Below are 6726 nucleotides of genomic sequence, written 5' to 3'. Positions count from 1 at the left end.
ACATAGCCGCAGGACTACAAAGGCTTCCCATCCGAGGCAACTGCCACATCAGTTAAACTGACAGGCCAAAGAGATAAACTAGCCACATACAACCTCTCAAGTGGGGATGTGTGTTTCTCACCAAATAGCAGATTATGGAGTTTGCACTTGTTTCCCGACACCCGCATCACCACAAAGGTTTCTTCCCATTCGGGGCAATCGTTATGGCAATTAAAGGGAGATGCCGAGTAGATAAACGAGTCACATGACTATTTGTATGGTTTCTCACTAGTACAAAACAGGGCTTTCGTCACAGGGCAATATTCACATTAGTCCCGGTTCAGTCACGAACCGGGACTAATGTGAGCATTGGTCCCGGTTCGTGCGGCTAAGGCATTAGTCCTGGTTCACCTGGGCCCTTTAGTCCCGGTTGGTGCCACGAACCGGGACTAAAGGGTGCGATGCCCATTAGTACCGGTTGGTGGCACCAACCGGGACTAAAGGTTAGTCCTTTAGTGCCGGTTGGTGCCACCAACCGGTACTAATGGGCTTTGAGGCATTAGTACCGGTTCATGGCACGAACCGGTACTAAAGGGCCCATCAAACTCTACCCCCCCCCCCCCCCCCCCCCGCGTTGACCGCCTTTTCAGTTTTAGAAAAAACAAAAGAAAATGATGGAAATGTCAAAAAAGTAAAATAAAATAAGTTTCCCATGTGATATGTGGTCTAATTGTTGGGAAAATTAACAAATATGAATTTCGACTTTATTTGCAAAATCTCTCTGGAATTTCTTAAAATGGGCATAACTTTTGCATACGAACTCGGATGAAAAAGTTTTTTATATGAAAAATCATCTACTCGAAAAGTTACATCCGAATTTAACCGGGGACCCCGTTAAACATTTTCAAAATCCTCAAAAACCTAACAGAAAAAATATACGGGGCTTTTAAGATCTGGAGAGGCAAAAAAATTCAAAAAATTTCAAATTGTGGTCAAACTGTGGTCAAACAATGGTCAAACTAATTATTCTAGAATATTAGTGTTACTAAATAATTATTTCAGTTTTTTTGAATTTTGGTCAAATCTGGTCAAACAGTGGTCAAACAATGGTCAAACTAATTATTCCAGAAATATTAGTGTTACTAAATAATTATTGTTTTTTAAAACAATAGTTTCAAACTCAAACAGTGAAATGTGTCACTTCATGCTCAAGCTAAATTCCTGAGGGTTAATAGAATTGACATCTTACTATTGTCAGGAAAACAACAAGTGCAGACTTGGAAACAAGGGAGAATAGAACCCGGAAGTTAAGCGTGCTCAGGCTGGAGTAGTGAGAGGATGGGTGATCGTTCGGGAAGTTAGATGATTTGGAATGATGAGGGGTGGTTAGAGATTAGAGGATAAATTGAGCAGTGATGAGGGGTGATGATTAGAGATTAGAGGTTAAAATAATTCAGAAATTTGAAAATCAAAAAAAAATTAAAAAAATTCGCAAAAAAAAATTTCAAAAAAAAATCATAAAATTTCCTTTAGTCCGTCCACGTGGACGGCATTTAGTCCCGGTTCGTGTAAGAACCGGGACTAAAGGGGGGAGGCATTAGTAATGACCCTTTAGTCCCGGTTCAAAAACCGGGACTAAAGGCCCTTACCAACCGGGACAAAAGCCCCCTTTTCTACTAGTGTCTACCGATTTTCTTATAGTAAAATATATCCCATGTCTTTCAAGCCTCTGCAAATTGTATCGGCACAACACATGCCTCCAACTCTCTGGATGTATGGATTGTCACCATTCATCGTTGCTAGAGAAATGAAATTGGATCTAAAAGGCAAGGGAGATATTGATATTTATTGGTTGGGATTTAGTGACATGAAGGTGCCTCACTAGCTCACCGTACTGCTTGACTTGTATGCGCTTCTACTATTCCAGCATATGCAATATCTTTTTCTGGTGAGCTAAAATTTGCTATCATCACCTTTATGTGTGGTAAAACCACATATTTACTGGCTTGTAGGCTCTCAATTTTTGCACACTTCCCAACCACAACCATGCATATTCATATAATGGGTTTAAGCCTACAACCAATCTACCGTATCATGTTGTGGTGAGCTCTTGGGAGGTTTCAGTGTTATGTACCACCCCTTCGTTTCAAGATGTTTTGGTATACCCCATTGATCATATTGAAGAAAATAGGATCCACACCAGAGATACGAAAAGATAACCCACATCATAGTGAAATAACATGAGAGATCTATTCTTCATTAGATCAGATGTAGGGTGTACAAAGAACTAGACGACAAATGTTGACGAATAAATGCAGGTGTAAGAGAACATAAAAATCTAGTAAACCAGATGGGTTAGGGGGTGCAGATAGATTATGCTGCCCATTGGCTGCAGGGAAAATGGCATCAGTTTACTCGTTGCAATCAGCAGCACTAAGGGAGGCCAGCTGAACCAGCCACTGAGCGGACACCCGGCACAGCAGCATGCATGAAGGATAACAACTAAACAAGCGATAAATCACGACTCACAGGCTGTGTAGTGCGTCAAATGCCTTCTGGGTGGTTGGACTTTTGTACGGCGACCTCTCTCTATTAGGCCTAAGAGAGGTTGGTTGTAGCGCCTTTCAATACATATGCCTACCTTTGTTGGGCCTTCTCGCTTAGACTATAAAAGGAGACAAAATCCGTACTACGGAGGACCAAGATGGGAAGCATTCCTCAAATGCCAGACCCTAGCTATGCGACCATAAAATTGGCGCAAGTTCTCCTTCTGGGAAGATCGCCGTGGAGGGCGTTGTTGCCGCAGCCAATAGCCTGTAAGACACACTCTTCGAGATTTTGTCATCGTTGATGGCTTTGATGCCATGGAATAACAAACTTAGGTCTCGTGCCCAAAAGCTTGGAATAATTGAGCGAGAGAATGCCTGTGTCGAAGCGTGAGTGGTATTTTAGGCCTGTAATAATCAATGCATTTTTCATTTGCCTTGTCTTATACATTTGACATGACTGCTTAGATGATCCGTGAAGGGCGAGCCTGATCTAACCGAGGCTGGTTTTTGTGTGGGTGTGTTTTACATTGAACTGATAGTCATGCTTGTGATGTTCCATTCTCCCCCGAGATCACCGTCTCCTTGAATTTATGCTATGGTGCTCCCTTAGTCCCTGTAGTTTTCTCCTCCTCTCCCTCTCCCATGCAAAAGGTTTTTATGCCTACTATCACCAGTGTAATAAACATAGTGTTTGCCGTTAGCTTGTTGTGTTGCTCTAGTCATGTGAAATATCTATGAACTGTCTTGTTCTCCATTCGTTCTTAGAAGCTGGAAAACCATAGTTTTCACTTCCGACGAAGTTTCCGAAATTTCTCGAAATTTCGCTCATTTCGAGCGTCCTCGAAACATTTACGTTTCGTTTAAATTATTTCAGTATTTTAAAATTAAACGTATAAGAGAGAGCTGGAATCTAAGTTAGTTGTATCCATATGCTTAGCAGAGTGGTTGGCTGGTGTTATTGCACCACTTTAGGGCCTTGTTTCGAATCCCAGAGGCGCACAATTTTTTTACTACTTTACTATTCCTGCTATACGAAAACTTAACAACAAAATTATGTCACTGGGATTCGAACCTGGATCTACAAAGATCTACAAAGACTGAAGTAGCGATCGCACCATTCGGATAGACGAGTTCTGGTGAAAAATTCGTGCTAAAAAGACACTTATTCAATACTTTGTGTTCGAATTTATTCAAATTTAATTAAAAAATTCGTTAATTTGCTCGAAATGGTTTTTGAAATTTCCGAAATTTCGGTGCTTTCGAGGGTGAGCGGAAAAAAATTGGTTTCGAAAGTGAAAACTATGGCTGGAACACAATTTGGTAGCAATTTCCTGATGAAAGTGTTGCTTTGTATGGTTGGTTTATGCACTCGTGTACGATCTCTACTCTGCTGATTTGGGCTGCCCTGCATCACCCAAAATGTGTGGAAGGCAAGGAGCTTTGAACCCTTCATGTGGCTAGCTACATAGTCTCGGCTGAACAGTTGGAGGGCCATCCCGCACGGCTAGGTTGAATTCTCTTGTTTTGGATGCTGGCATGTGTGTCTTTCTGCCCAGGCCAATTGCCTTGTCCTTCACAGCGTAAGGTCGAAGAGATAAAACCGATTAACCCAGTTCTTCCCTTTATCGTAAAATGGTTCCTTATGCCTTTCAAGCCTACGCAAATTGTGTAATATATAGCGGATGCTTTCCAGGCTCTGGATATATGGACTATCTATGTTCATCATTGCCACAGAAAACTGGAACTGGAACTAAGAGGCTCGGGTAGACCAATATTTGTTTGTTGAGTATGTGTGACATGGAGGTGTTGCTGGCCCACCGCATTACATGGCTTGTGTGCGCTTCTAGTACCATGTTAGCACATGGGATGCTCTTGTCTATCCAACTTTGATTTTCTATCCTTATCTGTGTGTGTGATAAAACCATATATTGATTTTTCCATATATATGCTCTCCTCTGTTGCATGCCTTCAAAGCATAACCCGGCACAATAGGAAAGTGAGAACAAACCTCTGGAATTTTAGTCTAGACGTCAAACACATTGAGAAAATTATTGCTACGTATTCCACCATAGATGCGCGCAAGTGCACATGCACACCTATCCACCCACACACGCGTGTGCCCTCACATGCACGCCCCACACCCCACTCATGCCGCGGAATAGCGAATGAATAAGAATCCAGTAATAGACTCCATCTCATTATGTAGAAAGAGCAAAGTTTGAGAAGCAAATTGCGACTAACCCCCCCCCCCCCCCCCCCCCACCCCCCTATCAAATGTGGTACCAAACCTCCAAGCGTGACAACTTTCTTAGCTCTATTCAAAATTGCAGATAGTTCATAACCTAGTAAGTGAAAAACAACTTCTTTTGCAAAATATCTGTAAGTTTGTAGTTGAATTTAATTGAACGCATCAAGCCACTCTATTTGCTCACAATCACAAAAAAATAAAAATTGTCCTCTGCCTCATTTTCTTCCCCATTGATTGTCCGCTACTCAATTGCATCTAAGCACGCGAACCAACCTGTGGTTGGATGGTTAGAGGGACTGTGGTATCCCCAGCCCACCAGGGTTCAAGTCCTGGTGCTCGCATTTATTTCTGAATTTATTTCAGGATTTCCGGCGATGCGCAATCAGTAGGAGGAGATGTTCCCTTGCGTTTGTACTGTGTTAAGAAAAAATTGAATCTAAGCACAAAGAAAAAAAATCCAAGAGATAAACCTTATGCGTTTAGCAGACTACTATGAACATTGCAGAGTTCAAATTTAAATAGTGATTTTCTTAAGAGACTGTACTCGGTGATACACTGATACAGTTAGCATAAACAAGTGACACGAGTTTGTATTGTGAAGTGATTAACAGTCCTTGTCCAACAGCTCATCCGCTGACTTTTATAGCTAGATTTAAAGCAAAGATCCAGCATGTATCACATCACACATGCATACTGCTTCCTTTGAGAAGCCAACCCGAACGGTTGGAGCGACGGCTCAGAGCAACAGCAGCCAATGGAGGTCACCAAGGTGGACGTCCGCAGGCTGGAGCCTGGCCGGCCAAGCTGGGAGCAAGCCCGGGAGGCGGCAACTGCGTCTGCTGCGTGCATGCAGCCGCACGACTCGCTCGACCAGAACAAAAGACCAGGACTCCGGCGCTCGTTGGCTGCCCTCCCCCTGCACCTAGAAGGCCAAGCAGCGGAACGCCTCTGCCACGGGAGGCCAACCAAGGCTACGATCCATTCTGACTTCCTTGCCGTGAGCCCGTGACCATGTCCATCCGTGTATGTGCAGCGACAGTATCGTGTCGGCGGCCAGGGACGCCTTCGAGCTATAGCGGACGGCGGAGAGAATGGTCATCGAGGGCCTTGGCGTCCAGGAGGAGCCCATGGACGCGCACATGGGCGTGCTCGCCCGCGTCTTCCGACTGTCGCGCTACAGCATGCCACCAAACGCAGAGACCGGCGTGTCTCGCGTGCCCATACAGGCGGACCGCAACGACAATGTGATCACCATGATCATCCAGCACGAGGTGGAGGGCCTCAAGGTGACGCGAACGGGAGCTGGCTTGGCGTGCCGCCCGATCACCATCGGGCGACCTTCAGCTTCGTGGCCGGCGAGAGAAGTTCACTGTAAGACAAGAGCCCTTCTCTTGCGGTCCTACTGTTAGAATGGTCGCATGCAGTTCCGTATGATCAGAGGAGGAAGCCTACATCGGTTACATCTCAGTTGGTATAAGCTTAGATAAGAGTTTCTTATCTAGGAGTACGTTACATATTGGTTGGAATCAGCAGCAGTAGTTGCCTTCCGCAACAGAGCAAAATGATTTCGGTGTCCAATAAGTGCAATCCAAACAAAGTAGGTGTACTACTCTAGCAAGTGGAGGTTCGGATCACAAAGTTTTACAGAACCATAAGGCGGGACTGTACTTGTTTACCGCAGCTGCTGGCCCATAAAGGTCTCTTCATGTGCAGGCCAAACGCCATCCTCTCCACTAGGTGAGGTTGTACAGATAAATCTGGTTAACTGAGTTAGTCCAACTGCTGAACAATGTGTTCCCGATGCCTTTCAAATCTACACGATTCTATGCGTATGAATTTGATAAACACTTTTCACTCTTCGGATTTGTGGACAGATCTCTATCCATCTTGCTAGAGGGAACTGCAAATAGAACTGAGAGGCTCTAGAGAGATTGATATTTATCAATTAGG

The 6726-nt window shown here is 44.1% G+C and overlaps 1 pseudogene; it reads left to right on the top strand.

The window, feature by feature from the left end:
• The first annotated feature begins 5801 nt into the window (after positions 1-5801).
• Positions 5802-6726, top strand: part of LOC120975505 (probable 2-oxoglutarate-dependent dioxygenase AOP1) — a 35782-nt pseudogene continuing 34857 nt past the window's right edge.

The sequence above is a fragment of the Aegilops tauschii genome, chromosome 3, assembly GCF_002575655.3.
Source record: "Aegilops tauschii subsp. strangulata cultivar AL8/78 chromosome 3, Aet v6.0, whole genome shotgun sequence".
NCBI lineage: Eukaryota > Viridiplantae > Streptophyta > Magnoliopsida > Poales > Poaceae > Aegilops > Aegilops tauschii.
This window is presented reverse-complemented; position numbering and strand designations above follow the sequence as displayed.